The sequence below is a fragment of the Panthera leo genome, chromosome F2 (assembly GCF_018350215.1).
Source record: "Panthera leo isolate Ple1 chromosome F2, P.leo_Ple1_pat1.1, whole genome shotgun sequence".
Lineage (NCBI taxonomy): Eukaryota > Metazoa > Chordata > Mammalia > Carnivora > Felidae > Panthera > Panthera leo.
This window is the reverse complement of record NC_056695.1, coordinates 67,454,270-67,473,788: the sequence shown is the minus strand read 5'-3', so window position 1 is coordinate 67,473,788 and position 19,519 is coordinate 67,454,270. Positions and strand designations below refer to the sequence as shown.

Sequence of the window (19,519 nt, the reverse complement as noted above, 5' to 3'; positions counted from 1 at the left end):
GCTTGCTGTTGATCTTGGCCTCATAATAGGCTGGAGAAATGGACCATCGTAAGCTGAGGAGAACTGAACATTTACTGTGCCGGGTGCTGAGTTGCGCAGATTTTGTTACATTCCCTGAAACAACATTAGGAAGTAACTAAAATTCTTACCTTCCTTTTTCAATGTGGAAAGCCTTTAAAAGTCACAGCAAGGAAAAGAGAGTCAGGATTTAAACTCAGAAGTCTGATCCCAGGGTACACACACTCTTTATAACTCATTCCCTTCTTCTTACCAAGTATGTGGAACCCAAGAAGGCTCTATAGTCTAGAGCTAGAGCCATTCTTAGGCTGGCAGGGACCTGGGCAAGCATCTAATCCAAGACCCTTTAAGAAAATGAAACAGAACCAGGGAAGGCATGTGACTGGCTTTACAATGACAAAGTGACCCAACTGGGACTTGAACCCAGGTCTCCTGACCCCCAGGCTGGTGTGCCTTGGGGGGATTGGGGACTTGGGCTGTAACTGGTCATTCACCCAAGTCCCTAGCTCTCCACCCTGCAAATGGGCAGGGAAAGTCAGGGAGCTGTGGAACACTGGCTGCCAGCCTTCTGCTTCTGTCCATGGAGAAGACTTGAGCCAGGAAGGACCATCCTCCTGAATGGCCCTCTCATCTGTCTTTCCCCTCTTCAGAGACTGAACTCCTGTTGTCCCCACCTCCTCTAAGTTTGAGTCTTATCTATCTGGGCCAGGTGCAAATGGGATCCCATGAGCACAGGGCTGAGGCTTTAACTCTGGGTGATGTGCTGCTCATTATTACTCAAGAACATGGACGGTCTGCCTTACAGTCTGTGGGCTCTGATGATGCAGAATATCATGGGGCATCTAGCCCTGCTCCTAAAAGAGACAAAATGATCCTTACCATGCCACTTGTAGGCTGAGGAGGCTGGAGCCAATGGCGTAGAAGTCCAGATGGAACCTCTGAGAACAGGGAAAGGACACTGATGACCATTCCCCATATTTCACAATGGGATGTGTGTTGCACCTGACCCCTCCCCTTGCCTTCATCCTTTCTCCAGGTGGCCTTGTCTTGCTGTAGCACCAAAGTTGTAGCTCTGGGTCAGGAGCTGACGTTGGGGCTGGAGGTCTCCGAGCATAATTACCTGGGATCTGATTCCACTGAAAATCACTCATGGTTGGTTCTTCCAAAGACCCGGGGTCCTTAAAGAATTCTCTAGAAACAGCAGTGGTCTCCTTGGAGCCCACAAAGTTCCTAAGCCCTCATGCAGTTGCCAGCATCTGGGCTTAATACTCAGGAAAACACTGCAAGGGCAACTGTTACATGTAAGCTTTTGTGGGTCACTTAAAATCACCTGGTGATTCTCCACTCGGTTGAGAGGCAGGCGGCACAGCTCTGGTGGATTTGGTTCACTGCATTCAACTAGAGTCAGAAAACCTTAGCACCGAAATGAGTCTGAGGCACAAATGGTTGGGTTGTTGGGGCAGCTTGGTGGCTCAGTCGGTTAAGCGTTCAACTCTTGGTATCGGCTCAGGTCATGATCTCGCTGTAGTGGGATCGAGTCCCGTGTTGGGGCTCCGTACTAAGCAGAGCCTGCTTGGGATTCTCTCTCTGTTTCTCTCTCTGCCTCTCTCCATCCCATGAGTGCACGCTCTCTCTCAAAATAAATAAATAAATGTTCTAAAAATGTACTTGCAAAGAGAGGTCAGATGCTTGGAAGTTAATAATAAAAAGGCTTTATCAATTTGTACTCTAGGTCAATCTTTTCGTTACAAGAGGAAACAGGTTCAGAGACAGAAAGTGACTTGCCCAAAATCACACAGCTAGTGTCAGAGGCAGCAATAGAACCAACAGAACCGGGGAGTCCTGGGTCTCCGTGAAAGTGGACACAACCTATATAGTGGTGCCTGAAATTTCACCATTAGGAATTGTTACTCTTTTTTGCATAGTATTTGACAGTGTTATTTAGGTATACAAGTAGTAAATGAATACCTTGTCATAATTATAAAAAAACTTTAAAGACCAATTATATTTATAAAGCCTCTAAAATTTTCCTTTTGTAGCTCTTTATCTTTTCCCCAATCCCATTCCCTCCCTCCAGGAGTGTTCAATGTTAACAAATGCATGTCAAATCTTTCCAGACCTTTTCCAATGCATTTAGGAATACATTTACAACACGTAATCAGTTTTTTAAATATACTCGTATTTATTACGATATGTATTATAAATATAGGTATGTTATTTAAAATCTCAATTTATATACCATCCCATCTATAAATAAATAGATTTACATAGATTTTGTCCACTTAGCCTTATATCTTGGAGCTCTTTCCACTGTCTTTCTAGAACCTTGGCGTCTTGTCAATGTTTCCATAGTACTCCACTGTATGGACGTACCAAATATATATTTAGCCATTTGTCTATCTTCAGACATTCAGGTTATTTCCCATCTTTTTCTTTTGCAGTCATAGCCACAATGAACTTCCTTATATACAAATCTCTGGGAGATGAGCCAATGTTTCTGCAGAAGAGGTATCTAGAAGTGAAAAAACGTGAGATCATTTGTTTAGAGAAGGTCTCTCTTTAAGCTGTAATGAGTCACCTTAATGTTTTCCAAAGGTTTCTCTCGTGAACCTTCTCTGAGGGTCTTCAACAGCCATAAACTTTCACCCAGAGTCATCAGAGCAACCCCGTGAAGACAAACCATGGCCCCTACTGCATAAAATAAGATTTCAGCTATGATTCATGAACTAAATTCAGCACAGCCCTTGTGATCCTGCCAAACTGGCTCTGCTGGGGGTCCTCACAGCCCGACTTACTCCTCCACCCCAGGTGACAGGAAAGGGGCGCAGCTCGCCTGGTCTGGTCGCCGGAATTCCGAGACTGAAGGAGTAGAGGAGCCACAGCCCGCTGTCTGAAGTGGGGGTGTGGGCAGATAGTCCCCCCCAGAATGATGGAGAGCCTAAGGACACAAGCCCGGGGCTAGAGAGACTTGGGTTCGAGTTGCAGCTCCGCGACTTTTCCAAAGGCGTTTTCTTGGCAACGCGGATTTCAGGTTTCTCATCTGTAAGATGGAGGTGATACTGGTATTTACCTCCCAGTGCACTGGGGGAATTGATACAAAGCATAATTACAGGGAGAGAGCAGGCTGGTCACTGACACTTAGCCACCTGGCATTTACGAGGTTCTAACTAGCAGGATTGGGAACGGAAAATTGTGCCACTCGCATTCACCTTAAACTTATTTCATTGTAAAGGAATAGGGTTGTTGCCTTTTCCGTTGTTCCCTTTTTATTATCTTTCCACCCCCACATCTCAATTCCGCATGGAACTTCAGGTAAAACATCATTTCTATGCTTTGAGGAGGGGTCCCGGAGACCTTGGTCTCTGAGGATTAATATTGTGGTTCCGTGACAGGACAGGTGTTAGAGAAATGTGAACACCTTGGGCTGGGTAGCAGGAACAGTCGGGCTCCAGAGTCAAGCAAACCTGGGTAGAAAGCAAGGGCTTCTGTGGATTGGTTGTGTGTCTTTGGCACGTTTCTTAACTTCTCTGAACCTCTAGTCCCTTCATCTGTAAAATCAGGATTAAAAAATAATAATAATTGCTTTTCTGGCTAATTGAGAAGTTTACAGGTAATGAAGTAAGGCTTTTGGCATAGTGTCTAGTCCTCAAGACGGGCAGCTGATCTCGCGATCACTTGCATATTACTTTCGGTAGACGATCTTGCTTTCTGCTTTGCTAAGAACCCTGAAGCAATCGGAAGACTTCCATGTCTCCCAGCCATCAACCATTCGCCCTTCGTATACCTGCGCCCGCAAATTCTGCCTTCTCAAAATGAGCCAGTCTTTCCATTTATACGTGAGATCCAGTCCCCCTCACCTACCCAAGAACATTGTCCCAGTGATTTTCCGTGTTCAGTTCTTCTCCCTCTACGGGATCAGTCCCATCAAATGAAAACATGCTGTTACTTCTCCCCTACTTTAAAACAAAAACAAAAAACCTTCTCATGATCTCACTTCTGCTGCCAACCACTCCCCCACATTTTTTAGGCTTCCCTTTGCAGCAGAACTTTTCTCAGCCTCATTCAGCACTTCCACTTCTGCATATGTGCCCAAAAGAATTGCAGGCAGGGTCTTGAAGGGATATTCACAGCCCGTGCTCCTCGTAGCACTACTCTCGACAGCTGAAAGGTGGAAACGACCCGAGTGTCCATCAGCAAATGAATGACTCCGATGCGGTATAGACGTACAATGGAATATTATTCAGCCTTAAAAGGAAGGAAATTCTCATTCGTGCTGTCGTGGGTGAAAGTTGAGGGCCTTCTGCTAAGGGAAAGGAGCCAATAGGAAAAGAAAAAAAAAATATTATATGACTTATTCAGAGTGGTCAGATTCATAGAGGAAGTAGAATCGTGGGTGGCAGGGGGTGAGGGGATGGGCGGGAAGGTGCTGCCGTTCAGCGGGTTTTTCAAGGTGAAAAAAGTTTTGAAGATTGGCTGCACATCAGTGTGAATATGGCTAGCCTTACTGAGTGGTAAACTCACGTAAACACGGGCAAGTTGGTAAATTTTATGTTCTGTGTATTTCACCACAGCTGAAAGTGTTAAACAAAACAAAACAAAACCCCACTGAGCCTTCTCTGCCTCTGGCTTCTCTCCTCGCCTTCTTCCTTCGGCACACCCGTCAGCGATCCTGCTCACCAGCCCATTTTCTTAGCTTGGATTATGGAACACACCCTCCCTGGCTTTTCCTTCCACCCCGTCAAATCCTCTCGGTATTTGCTTCAAAATGTACGCAGAAGGCAACCCTTCTGACCCCACTTCTGGAAGACTGAGGTAACCTCTAGCTGGTCTCGTATTCTTGCTTCTACCCTCACCACCTCCGTCCACTCTCCACACTGCAGCCCGTGTGATCCCTTTAAAACACGCCAGGCCGTGTCACTCCTCGGGGTCAAACCCTCCGGTGGCCCCATTTCTTCCAGAGTGAAAGTCCACGTCTGTACACGGCCCCAAACCATCCGCCCCCCCATGAACTCCGTAACCTCCCCTTCCCCCTCCGCCACCTTGCTCGTGGGCACCAACCCCGCCTGCCTGCGACCCGGCAGGCACCGCTCTGCCTCATCGCCTGTCACACTGGCAAGTCTGCAGACCTAACTCCTTCACCTGAAAGTGCCCACACAGTGTCACCTTCCAGTGAGGTCTAGTCTGAGCACCTGATTTTAAATAGTAATTGTCCCCACCTATACCCTTGCCCACTTCTCCTTTTTCCCATAGTCCTTCTCCCCGGAGCGTAGATACCATTGTAATACACTTTAGAAGGCTTCCCTACTTATTAGATTTCCTGTTCATTTTCCATCTCCCCCCGACAGAAGAGCAGCAGGGATTTTGTCTACTTGGTTCACCGACGTATCCCCAGCACCTACCACAATGCCGGGTGCGTGGTAAGTGCTGACTGGTTTTCCAGAGGATTAAACTACTTCCAGTAGTCGTTCTCCCCCTTGATCTGCACAGCTGTCCTGTGAAGGCTGTCAAAAGATACTATTGTATCCATTTTACGGATGAAGAAATGGAGTCTCCAGGCGGCTAGGTGTCTTCACTCACTTAAGATCCAGTCCTTCATTTATTCAGCAGACTTCTAGTGAGTGACGTCATGCAGAACGGGGCTTAGAACAGAGATTTGTTCATGTCACTTCTTGGGTTTTTCTGCTTTTAAACCTCCACGCTCCCTGGGGCGCCTGGGTGGTTCCGTCGGTTAAGTGTCCGAGGCTTGGTTCCAGCTCAGATCATGAGCTCACAGTTGGTGAGTTTGAGCCCCGCAACCCGCTCTGTGCTGACGGTGTGGAACCTGCTTGGGATTTTCTCTCCCTCTCTCTCTGCCCCTCCTGCTCTCTCTCTCTCACTCTCTCTCTCTCTCTCTCTCTCTCTCAGAATAAATAAACTTAACGAAAATCCGTGCCCCCTTTTGAGAAATGATAAAATTTCCTGCACTTCCCAGTTAAAGAGCAATATGAAACAATGGCCAAGAGCAGGGCTCTGGAGTCTGTGCTATAAACTCTACCCCTACCCCATTCCCTGAACCTCAGGCAGGGTCCCTCAACAATCCCCCCACCCAGTGTTCCCATCTTACAGGTGGGAATGGCGGTAACAGCTACCTCTAGTCTTGTCATAGGTACTCGTTGAAAAAATTCAAGTAAAGCATTGTCATTAGTGAGAGTGTTTTCTACTTATCTCTATCAGCCAAGTGATTTTGCCCCAGTTGCTTTTTATAATTTGCGTGACAAAACCAATAGGCTTATTTTTCTCTTTGCCCGATATAAAAATATATCAGAATATTGAACAGACATTTTCAAACCCCAAAGTTTGATACGCCCACTCTCCACTACCCCAGTGCCTCTCAGCACCCAAAAATTGTCCAATGTGACCCCAAGTTAAGAGAAGGCCCTGGCCCATTCCTTCCTCCTTTTGCATCTGTTCCTGACAGAGGAAGAGCTACCGATTTCCAGCTGCAGGGTTGAAATGGAAACCGGCAGAAGTGCAAGCAAAGGGCTCAATTTCCCAATAGCTGCAGCTGAAGAGCGCGCTGAGCTATTTTTAAACCCCTTTTCAGAAACTCCTGTGCTTGCAATGGATCTATTTTCTTAACTGCCAAGAGATAATGCTTAAAAGGGATAGCTTGAAAATATTCCACAGCACTCATAAAAATGACTGAAATAGATGGCGCATAAGACAGCCTTTGTCTGGAGCGGCGGCCGAAAGCGAGATGAAGTCTTTCAGACCCCAGGGCATCGGTGCTGCCGGGTCTGCTCCTGACAACCGGGGCTTTGTGTGTTGACTGCGCATCAGGACCAGAAAAGGCAACAAAACCAAACAGCAGTTGCAGAGGACATCAGAGACTTGGCATTTAAATCGGTCACCAATTCCAGGAAACAAGGGACCCCGAAATAACTCTCAAAGAATCCCCCTCATCTTGGGGGATTTGTAAACCTGTCCAAACTGTCAAAGACCAAAGGAGTCCTCTGCCCCTTCCTTCCCTGAACTCCTGAACTGTCTCTGCCTCCCTCGGGAGAACTACCAGCCGTGTGGTCATCTGCGCTAACAAATGTAGGCCTCAAGCTCAACTCTGCTTTTCTGCACCTCCCACACCCAATCAAGTCTTACTAATATCGTCTCCTGGTAGTTGGAAGTCCTGTTCTCCGTATATCCCCACAACCACTGTCCTGATTCAATTCTTCCTCATCTCTCAGCTGGATTTTTGCAAGGGCGTCTTAACTAGTCTCCATATGTCTGGTTTAGTCCCTCTTCACCAACTGACACTAGGAATTTTTGAAGTATTTTTTAATTCAAATATTAGTATGGTACGTCTTGCTTAGACTCTTTCAGTGTCTAACTGACCTCAGAAGACAGCCCACACTTGGGGCGCCTGGGTGGCTCAGTCGTTTAAACTTCCAGCTCTTGGTTTTGGCTCAGGTCATGATCTCGCGGTTCGTGGGTTGGAGCCCCGCGACAGGCTCAGCACTGGCAGCACGGAACCTGCTGGGGATTCTCTCTCTCTCCCTCTCAAATAAACTTAAAACAAAGAAGGAGGAGGAGGAGAAGGAGGAGGAGAGGAGGAGGAAGAAGAGGAAGAGGAAGAAGAAGAAGAAGGACAGTCCACACCGTTTAGCAGAGGAGACAAGACCTTTCACGAGCAACTCACTGCAAGCCTTCCCCAGCGCTGCTATAACCTACCTCCTGCTTTATGCCCAGCAACATGGAGCTACTGTGATTTTCCACACCCCATAGTATGCATTCCCCCATGCCTTCACTTGCACCATCTCTCTACCCTGAAATGGCACTCACCTCTATTTCTCAACAGGAACTATTTTATTGACACGTGACGTGAGTTTCACGAAGTGGCACAGCTTGATGTATTTTTACAGGAATGACGTACTCCAGTAACTGCCGGAGAAATCAAGGATTTGAATGTCATCTGCATTCCAAAGCCTCTCCTGTCCTCTCCTGACACCACCCCCTGGAAGACCGCCAATAGCCTCCCTTCCTTCCATCTTGATTGCTTTTGACTGATTTTGAGCGTCATGTAAATGGGATCATACTGTATATGCCCTTCTTGTCTGATTTCTGAATATTACTTTGAGATTCACCAACATTGTCACATATGGCAGTAGGTTTTTCCTTCTTCTTGTCTTATAATATCCCATTCTACAAATATACCAAATTTACTTACCCAGTCTAGTGTTGATGCAAATACGAACGGCTTCCAGGTGTTGGTTGTTACAAAAGGGCTGCTATGAGCATTCTTTCACGGTTTTTTGGTGAACATAGGTATGCATTTCTGCTGAGAATTGCTAGATTATATGATATACATATATTTTGCCTGAATAGATATTGCCTAACAATTTTCCAAAGTGGTTGTACCATTTGCACTCCCACTAGCCATATATAAGATTTCTAGTTGCTCCCTATTTTTGTCTACACATGGGATTATCAGGGTTTTTTTTTTTATTATTTTAGCCATTTTGATGAATTTTTAAAACTACGTCCGGCAACATCTGCCTTTCAGTTCGAGTGTTTAGATCAATTACTCTTAATGTAATTATTGACGTAGCTGGATTTAAGTCAGCCATCTTATTACTCATATTCTATTTACTCCATCTGTTCTTTGTTCTTTTCTTCCTCTTTCCTTGACTTCTTTTGGATTATTGAGTGTATGTTAGTGGCTGCTCTTGGATTTATATTATGCATCTTTGACTTAACACATTCTGTCTTTAAATAGTGTTATAAAACTTCATGTATAATGTAAGGAGCTTACAAGAGTACACTTTCATTTCACTCCCCTTTCTTGGGTTTTATTGGTGTCATACGGGTGCTCCCACAGATATTATGAAATCTACATTTTTTTTGGTTTTAAACAATTGTCTTTTTAAAAAAAATTAAAAATAAGAGAAAAGCACTTATATTTACTCACATAGTTTCTACTTCTTAAGCTCTTTATTGCTTTGTGTAACAAGTTTGCAAATGACGTCATTCAACAGAAGTTTGCTGAGTAAATGAATGGCTCCATTTAAAATAATTGAATCAAGACCCGTAGTTTCTTTGAGGCTCCATTTCTTCATCTGTAAAATGGATAGAATAATATTTTTTGGCACCTCTTTCACACAATGGCTGTGATGATCAAATGGGTAATGGACTACTGGAAGTAATCGAATGCCCTGGAGAATCATCCAGCATGGACATCTTCAACTATTTCTTCGCCCTATTTTCTCCCTTGTTTTGGCACTTAAATTGTTGGCATTTTAGACCCTTTCGTCAGGTCAATATGCTGTTTTGTTTGTTTTTTGTAGTTTACATAGTTTTCCTCTGTGCTTAAGTCTGGATATTTCCCACTGTCCTCTCTTCAGGCTTATAAATGCTCTCCCCTGTCATATGAAATCTGCTGTCGAACCTATCTAAATTTCTAAATTTCTAAATTCCAAATTTCAGTAGCTGGATTTTTCAGTTCTACATTTTCAATTTGATTTTTTCCCTATAGATCTAATTCCTCACTGTGTCACCGATCTCTTAATCGTAGTTATTTTAAAGATTACGTTTGTTAACTTCAGAGTCTGGATCATCTGTGGGTCTATTTTTATTGTCTGATTTTTTTTTTCTTTTGAGCTTTGATCTTTTGGTTTTCTTTTATTATAATATCTGGTAATTTTTCAATGTTTTTATTTTAATTCCAGTAAGCTAACACACGGTGTTATATTAGTTTCAGGTGTACAATATAGTGATTTGACATTTCCATGCATCAGCTGGTGCTCATCAGGACAAGTGCCCTCCTGAACCCCCATCACTTATCTCACCCACCCTGCACCCACCTTCACTCTGGCAACAATCAGTGTGCTGTCTATAGTTAGGAGCCTATTTCTTGATTTGTCTCTTTTTCTTTTTTATTCCCTTTGCTCCTTTGTTTCTTAAATTCCACACATCAGCAAAATCGTATGGTATCTGCCTTTCTCTGACTGACTTGTTTCACTTAGCATTACACCAGATATAAAAAATACCTGGTTTTGGCAGGGGAGCCTGCGTGGCTCGGCAGGTTAAGCGTCTGACTCTTGATTTCATCTCAGGTCATGATCTCACAGTTCGTGACTTCAAGCCCCACGTAGGGCTCTGTGCCAACAGTGCAGAGCCTGCTTGGGATTCTTTCTCTCCCTTACTCTTTCTGCCTCTCTCCAGCTCATGCTCTCTCCCTCTCAAAATAAATAAACTCAAAAAATAAATCTCATAGCTCTTTATTAAAGGCTTGGCATTGTCTTGAAAAATTATACAGAATCTTGATGATGTTATATTTCTCTAGAGAGGCTTTGCTTTTCTTCTTAGATATAGTTCCTATAGGGGCAATTCAGCTTAATCCAATCGGAAATTGAATATTTGAGAAACTGTCTTACTCCCAGGACAAGGAATTTCAGCGGTGCCCTTGTGAGTCTGATCCATTGACCAGGGCCTTATCTTTTTGGTAGAATTTGAATTCCTCTAGTATCTTGAGATTGCCAAAAATCATGCTCAGGTTTTTAGGCTTCTGTCACCTTGTAATTGACTTAACATTTTTCCTGATAAATTGCAAATGGCTTGAGGGGAAAACTGGTGTAGAATATCACGCACTCCTTTGCCGCCCCCTTTGGTCTATCATCTTGGTCTCTCAAGTCATGCTTGCCTCGGTTGTGTGCCAATCCTTTCAAGCAGCTGTTTTTGGTTTTTGTTTGATTTATATCTAGACTCTCCAGTTATTCTTGGCAAGGAGAATTGGTAGATCATAAACAATTACCTAACGAACAGAAGCCCCCTTTTTGTTTGGAAAAACTGCTATTCACCCTTTTTGCCTTACATGCCACTTTGTTAGAAAATTTCCTCTTAGGGGCGCCTGGGTGGCTGGGTCGTTGAGCATCTGACTTTGGCTTAGGTCATGATCTCGCAGTTCGTGAGTTGGAGCCCTGCATTGGGCTCTGTGCTGACGGCTCAGAGCCTGGAAGCTGCTTCGGATTCTGTGTCTCCCTCCCTCTCTGCCCCTCTCCCGCTCATGCTCTCTCTCTCTCTCTCTCTCAAATAAATGTTTAAAAAAATTAAAAAAAAAGAAAATTTCCCCTTAATATTGTTCACCCAACTCCTCCCTTATCTCGGACTCCTCACACCCGCTCATATATGATCCCTCAATACCCTTTATAGTTCTCACACAGCATATAAACATTGTTTACCATTACCTGACTTTGTCTCTCTCTCTCTCTCTCTGTCCCATTAAACCCTGAGCATCTTGAAGCCAAAGCTGTGACTTACTCATCTCAGTACCCTCCATGCCTAGCACAACACCTTGTTTAAAAACATATGCATCAGTGTGAACTGAATTACTTCTCAATGGATGTTTAGGAATGCATCAAAATGGCAGCCAAATTAGCAAGAAATCGGGCTTCCTTGGCTTTGGACGCTACCCACTCTCAGGCCCCCTTCAATCTCCTAGGCATTTCTCCACTGGCCTTAAGAGCGTGGTCACTAAAACTTAGGTGATGTGCCTTAAACATCTTGAGCCACCATCTTAAAAAGGTGACAATGATTCACCCAGATAAGTCACTCCACCTGTTCCATATTCAGGTCCTTCGTACGTAAAATAGAAATATTAAAACCTACCTTTCCTGAGTTGATATGATACAGTTATAGCTTTACGATTAAACATTCAGACTTTGAAGCTGGATGCCAATCTTGGCTAAGCCACTCACCACAGTGTGACTTGGGACAGATTAATTCACTTCCCTGTGTTGGTAAGGAATTAACATCCATAAAAGTCATAGAGCAGTGCCTGGCACAGAGTAACTATTAGCCATCAGTATTCTGTGAGGATCAGATGAAATGCAATGTAAGTAACCTATAAAACAGTATGTTAGTTATTACCATGATGACTATTATAATAATTAAATCATTTTCCCTGGAGAAGAACAATTCAACCCTGAGGCTTCAGTGGATGCTATCCAATGACATATTTAACATAAAGATATAAACACCCAACATTTTACTGTTGGCTTTCTTAACTTGCTTAAAAAAAAAAAAAAAAAAAGGTATTTTTAGCCCTAACATTTACACTGAATGACTCATATATGAGAATTGAGGTTTCCCCTATAGTTCCTAAAATCTATAAACCAGAAACCCAGAACATTACATGTTTCCCTAACCACAGGCTCTGGACAGGCCTGGACCAGAGACAGCAAAGGAACCACACTACGAAGGGGACAGAAACCTCCAGACAGTGTCTCCCATGCCCCGCGCGGGCTTCCACACTCAGGATGAAGGTGCACTCTGAGGGTGTCACGGAGATGGGGACCGTGAACTGGATCTCTTGGTGACCAAGACATTGGCAAGGCCAGAGGGGACTTGGAAGTAAAGTTCTAGAGTTAACAGGATCCAAAGGGTTTGGTAGGCAAGAGCAAGGGTTCAGAGCAGCTAGCGAAGGCTTTGGTGTGCGGAATCTGCTTCTCACCAAAGGGAGGTGACAGCAGGAAGAACTGAAGAGGACTGCTGAATCCTTGAAAGACAAACGCCCTGCGGTTACTTGTTAAAATGCAGATTACCAAGCCCCACCCTCAGAGAATCTGCCTCCGGCAATCCGGAAAAGACCCAGAAATTTGCGTTTTTAACAACCTCTCAAATTATTCTGACACAGGTGGTTCCTGGGCCACATTTTGGGAAAGCAGTGGGGTCCACTTGGCTTTAAGGGTCAAGGGTGTGGCTTTTGGGTAGGAGTGTCCTGCTGGGAGTGGGTGGCCCTGAGCACCCAAGGGTAGACAATAACCAGCTGGAAGTCAAAGATAGGCTGGCAGAAAAAACAAATCAACAGACACTTGTCTATTCAGTGACTTTGTGCAAAGAGTGAAAGGTAAAGATGGCCTTTGTGGGCAGATGAACTTGACGAAAGCACCCACACTTTTGGGTGGAGAGGCCAGACCAACGCTTGGGAAGCAGAGACAGGGTGGGATTCAGTCCCTATTTTATCCCTTAGCTGGGTGGCCTCACAGGACCTGAGACAGACAGAGGGGCCAGCGCAGGGGGGCGGGGGGCGCTTGAATCCTCTCACACCTGGGCCCTGGAGGCCAGCGGGGAGCGTTAACAGGAATGGAGGAGAACAGAGTCGACAGTTCATGTTCTGGGATCGGTCAGGACTGAGCCCATGTCTTTGCTTGGGCAGAGAGCCCTACCCTCTTACCGCACTTCAGGAACTTAAGCTAGAAAATACCACAGCACCATTGCCCGCCGCCATCAACGCCAAGGTAGCCCTTCAACAACCGTCAGGAGCTTTTGATAAACATCAGTAGCCCCAGTGACCACAGGAGGGCAGATGTTCTGTGTCTTGACCCCACAAACCCACCCCCAGGAGGAAGGTGATAATGAAAACAAATACAAGAGGTCATCCTACCATCTACAAACATGATCAGCAGACGGGCACAATACAGCTGTTCCCATGAGCTCGGTGTCCTCCAGTAGTCAATCCACCAAGCGCCACGCGAGGAAGATCTCCCCAAGGCACACAAGGCCTGGTCCAGAGATGCCAAAGGCAACCACAGAAGAACCAGAAGCCCACCAGATTCTAAATAAGTCTCCCAATCGCACACAACTATGTGAAAGAGAACCCAAGCTAATTACTGTTATACCTTTATATTTTTATTGAATGATTTGGGGTATTAAGCAGTTCGACGATATTTTGGATGGGTCAGGGATCTGGTCTGAAGCTTCCTCCAGAAAAGATTTGGTTATACGCTGCTGTGGGAAGACTTCTTCTCTCCAGAACAAAGGCGAAGCCTCGGACATCCACTAGGAAGGTTTTGCTTACGAAGAAAGAGCAGTGGCCACCTGTTCTAGACAGGGCCAGCTACGTAATTTGTGGGAACCAGTGCAAAATGGAAAAAAAAAAAAAAAAAAAGCGTGAGGGCGGAAAAAAAGCAGGAAGAAAAGCATTTTTTTTTTTCTTTCTTCCACTCTCTCTCTCTCAACCCGTCATGCTGTCTTAGCTCAGGCTGCCATAACAAAATTCCGTAGACTGGGAGGCTTACATGGCAGAAACTTATTTTCTCACAGTTCTGGAAGCTGAGAAATTCAAGATCGAGGTGGTGGCAGATGGGGTTTCTGGTGAGAGCCCTCTTCCTGGTTTGCAGAGAGCTGCCTTCTCGCTGTGTCCTCACCAGGTAGAGAGAGAGAAAGGGCTCTAACTTCTCTTCCTTTTATGGGGGTCACTAATCCCAACATGGGCCCTTACCCTCAAGACCTCGTCCAAACCGGGTTATCCGTCAAAGGCCCCACCTCCAAATACCATCGCATTGGGAGTTAGGACTTCAACATACAGATTTTGTGAAGACACAAATATTCAGTCCATAACACATGGTGTTTTCTATTTGCTATTTAGTGTTGCATTCCTCGAGCATGGGGATACTTCTGGGGCATTGCAGACCCTCCTGGGAGCCCGGGGTCCTGCCCCCTGACTTGGTGCATGGAGTGCACACAGCCCACACAGCCCCTGCCAGACGAAGGGCAGCAGCGGTCCCTGGGTGAGGGTGGAGGAGCTGGCGGCAGAGAACCCATCCACATCCCAGGCAGGTAGGAGTGGCAGGAGGGGGGCCCCAGGTGAGCTGAGGCTCCAAACCCCAGTGTATGTAACATCATCTCGTCAGAGTCTGCCACTAAAACACAAATTCGAAGGCAAAATGATTGTGAATTTCAAGACAGTCACTGCAGAGCATTAACGCCAAGCACAGGACCTCCTACTGAGCGTATGTCCCGCGTCGCTGTCCTGGTCACATGCCATGATGCTGGAACTCGGAAAACTCAGAGGGAATTCAACATGGTGAGTGTGTCATTATTTCACGAAGTCAGCAACACCAGAAACTTCATACAGAGCACCATCTTACCCTCAATTTGTGCTCAAAAGTATTTAAACACTGGGATTTTGTAAACAGTTTTTTTTTTTTTTAACGTTTATTTATTTTTGAGACAGAGAGAGACAGAGCATGAACAGGGGACGGGCAGAGAGAGAGGGAGACACAGAATCGGAAACCGGCTCCAGGCTCTGAGCCGTCAGCACAGAGCCCGACGCGGGGCTCGAACTCACGGGCCACGAGATCGTGACCTGAGCCGAAGTCGGCCGCTTAACCGACTGAGCCACCCAGGCGCCCCTTAAACACTGGGATTTTGAAAGTTCGAAACTATTGAAAGTAGGCCTAGATATAGAGTCAATGCAAAATTCACACAAAATAAAACAAACCTAGATTAGGGTGTCTCAACCTCAGCACTGTTGACATTTGCAGCTGGGTAATTCTTCGCCGTGGGGGTTGCCCTGTGCATGACGGGATATTCGGTGGCATTGCGGGTCTCTACGCATTAGATGCCAGTTGGATATTTACTGACTCCTCCCCATGACCCGTGGCTACCAAAAAATGTCCCCATTGGTGCCAATGTCCCCTGAGGGGCAAAATTACACCTGACTGCAAACCACTGGTATAAAATTTGGCACTTTGCGGTGTTACTTTGTGTTTGATGAGCAAGTTCCAGATTGTACTTACGCGTTTAAAAGTTAAATTCTAATGGGCTATCTATATGGTATTTTCTGTTTCTTAACCTAAAAAATTGTTCATGCCTACACTGCTATGCCTTCTTTATTATTCAAACACAGAGCATCCTACATCAGCCGTTTGCAGTAAGTGGAGAGAGGCTATCCTTTTGAGGAGAAAGTGAAAGTTGCCTTTCAGAACATTCAACAAAGATTCACTGATGGGACTGTCATATAATCAACACTCGATTACCCAGATTTCAAGAGAAGCAGATGTGTTGATATCCAGACAAATAAAAACCAGATTATGCAAAAATCATTTCCATTTGGCTTAACTTTTTGTGTTGGTTTGTTTCTGCTGCAAATCAATTTAACTGGGTCTTGTCCAGGCCAGTACTGAAATGAAAGAGGAAGCCATCTGGGTCAGTCCGAATCTAGAATTTAGAAGGAAGACTGGAGGTCAACGACTTGGATTTGGCCAAAGAAATGTCAGTGAACTAAATTCTCCCCTTCCTTTTCGAAGATTTCTTGGCGATCACTTCTTGGAATAGAGAGAAAATAACAGTATAGAAACTGTGATGGATGCCACTGGTCCCCAGCTAGAACCCCCAAATCTCTTGGACCAGCTAGAGATGTGTCTGCCTCCACTTTTGCATGGTAACTGATGACACCTGTGACTTTGCTCACAGCATTGGCCTCAGGCAATGGGCAGGTGTGGTGGTACAAGGGCACAGTTGCTTTGATCTGAGTTGGGACAGACCCTGAGGTGTAGTTTCTGCTCCAGAGGTCCCTGTGGGATCAGGGTGAAGCTGGGACTTTGGCTGAAATCGCACCCTGGCCTACCTTCTTCCTCTTCCCTGTTCTGCTTCCTCCAACCCCTTACTTGTTTCTCCTGGGAGTATTTCCCTGATGAATCAGTTACACTCAAATCAGTTACACTCAGGATCTGCTTCTGGGAAAAACTAGCCTAAGACATTTTCCTTTTACCCACAAGACCACCAGGGAAATGAGACCTGCACAGTGTCCCCCACCCCCAAGGTGGGCCTGGGCCATACAACCAAACCAAGAAGACATGGTTTAAGTTCAGGGCACCAATAAGACCTTAGGGTTTTAATATATCATCCCATTTTTCAGGAGCTATGTAGGGACAGAGCCAGAGGACGGGGCTGAGCCAGATCCAAAAGGGCTGTCCAGAGGAGGATGAGCATTTGGGGGACAAACTGAAACATCTGATTGCTCGGAGTTCAGGCTGAAACTCATGCCTAGAGAAGATGAGCCCTGATCCAGGGGCTTGAAGCACAGAGGATGCACACAAAAGACTCGAACCCAAACCAAGAAGACTTGGTCAGTGGCCGAGCCATCCTGCAGCCCTGATCTTCTAACTCTGGGTCAACACCCTTTCTCTTATGCCCTGTCCTGTACATTGTGGGGTGTACCCATTAGATGTCAATAGCATACCCCTCCACCCTCTTTTATGACAACCAAAAATGTCCCCGGGTGTGGACAAATGTCCCCGGGGAGGAAGCAGAGGCAAGATTGCCTGGTGCTCTGTGCTGCTTTGTGTTATTACCTTTTCTTGGCTTTGTTTCCCCTAATAAATGAACTTCAATACTCTTGGTGAGTAGAGACAAGAGGTGTCCACAGTGTCTAGAGTCAGCTCCCAAGATACATTTTGGTGTGTGGATGTTTGGCTTCGCAATGCTTTTCCTGACTTTCCTTGATGCTTTGTCTGTAAAGCAGATATACGGCTGCCATTCACGTTTGTACGGATGCTACTCACACTTCCTACAAAGTGTCCAGTCCATACCAGAGCCGTGCAGTGGACAACGTGCTCAACCCTGCATGGAAGCCCTGGGCAGAGGCTCTTTCTCCTGCCAGAATCTGGAACTTCCTCTCTCTAAACTGCCCCACCTGATCCCCCAGGGAGTTGTGGAACATAAAACTATACTTCAAAATCTATACCATCTTGAGGCGAAAGCAATGGACTTTTGTACCCCACACAATGCCTGGCATGCAGTGGCTGTTTGAAAAAGACCAGTTAATTGGGTGAGTACAGCCACGGGCTAAAGGCACAGCTTGGCACGGTAGAGAACTTGGGCTGGGTGCTCTCTACAGTCAGCTAGATCTTGGGCTGAGACCTGGCTGTGTCTGGCTACGTGACTATGAACAAGTTGTTTACCACACACCTATCTTCATCTCACCCTTAATCCTCACCATCCACCCCCCTACACGCAAGAATTGTTGGTGGAAAGGAAGATCCAAACAGTCGAAGACTACTCCCCAATAAACCATCTTTGGTAGGATAGTAGCAATGGCACGATGGTGAAAAACACTGGTTTGAGAGAGTCAGACATGTAGAGTCCATTCTCTCCTCGTACAACAGGACAGTTAGGTGATCTACATCCCTAGTCACTAAGATACGACCATAAAGATTGTAATAGCACCTACCTCATGGTCATTGGGAGAGCACGATATTGTACGCGTGCAGCGCTTCGCGCTGGATGGGCACAAAATGAATAAATGCGGAATGAATAAATGAAGGAAGGAGCAGAAGGATGACCTGAATGGGTAATGGCCAGGGTGGCTAATGGGCTGTGTCTGGCAGAATATCCAGGCTCAAAATATGTGTGGCAGCTAATGCTCATTCCCCAGCCCAGCTGGGGACTAGTGAAGGTTCTTCCCCGCCAAGACACCATCCGTTTTTCTCTTCATGGGTGGTGTGGGTCCAGAGGAGGTGGAGAAGGGAGGCGGCCCTGGTGAGTAATCACAGGATGACAGATAGTGACACCACATGAAAATTCGCTTCCTGTGTCCCCGTTCGAGCCAACGCTTGGAAACGCATGCCTTCCAAGCCTGTCGACCGTATCGAGCTTCCATTTGAGTTACCAAGTAAGGAAACTATCGAGGGGATGGCGTAATAATAATTTTTAAAAGTGTCAATATTTGAAGCCGGTGGGATCGGCAGAGAGAGCCAGTTGGTCTGATCGTTGGTGGGTCAAAAAGAGGAGTGAAGCCAGGAGCAAAGTCTAGCTTCAGCCTGATTCTGTGGGGGGACTTTGGAGCACGAACTGCTCCGTAGACTCGGTATCTCCTTGAGGCCCTTCTGGCAGTAATTGGCCTCAAGGGGCTGGGAATGGGGGGAATGGTAACGTCCCAGATAAGATGGTTCCTGATGGAGGATAGTTCTGCACAGAATGAGGCAGCTGTGAGCATCAGCACTCGCAGCACCTGGGGGACCCGTGCACTGACGCTGCGGAGGGGACCAGATCACCCCACCCGTAGCATCTACTCCCCGTAGTGACGTGTGTGCACTGAGTGGGGAGTTACAACAGGAGACTGTTGTAACAGGAGATTTCTTCCCACTAGAGAGGTCTGTGACCTCGGGATCTTTAGAAGAAACCAGTCAACGAAGGAGTGGATTTCTTTCCTCTCGCTGGGATGTTCCTCAATCATAACAAAAGCTGAAAAATTGCGAGTCCCCGTGTCTGGGCAGTGGAACAGTCCGGGGTCTGGGCTTCTCTCCTCAATCCTGAAGCACCTGCTGGCCTGGTCTCGGCACCCCAGGGGCCCCCAAACAGCAGATTCTGCCCTCCGGGCTCTCTCTTCTCTGGAAGAAGGACGGGTCTCCTGTTTTCTCTCCCCGCCTGCCCCGCAGGTGTCCCACTCAGTGGTGGCCTGGCAGCCTCCGCCGAAGAATGTCACTCTGGCCTGGGGCCCGGCCTCAGACAAAAGCCCTTTTGGAACCAGGCCTGCATCCTCTGCCTGCCAGGCCCCTGCCCGCCTTCCCGCTGCCAACTAGGGCTGGCAGTTGAATTCATCCCCTGGAACGGACGGTTTCCACCGAGCAAGGCCCCTTCCCTGCTCAGGAAGTAAAATGAGTCTGAGCCCTTGATAGCCTGTCCTTGGCTTTGGGACAAATAACTGACTGTCCTCACAGGGGCCGGAGGCGGCGAGGCCCACAGA

The 19,519-nt window shown here is 46.3% G+C and overlaps 1 long non-coding RNA gene across 1 annotated transcript; it reads left to right on the top strand.

Annotated features, from left to right (window-relative positions):
* Positions 1-1,065: 1,065 nt before the first annotated feature.
* Positions 1,066-15,839, top strand: LOC122211089. Its single transcript, XR_006198488.1, has 7 exons — positions 1,066-1,170; positions 2,460-2,526; positions 2,614-3,060; positions 4,590-4,830; positions 5,364-5,435; positions 14,417-14,854; positions 15,680-15,839. It is a non-coding gene; the product is annotated as an uncharacterized LOC122211089 (long non-coding RNA).
* Positions 15,840-19,519: the final 3,680 nt, after the last annotated feature.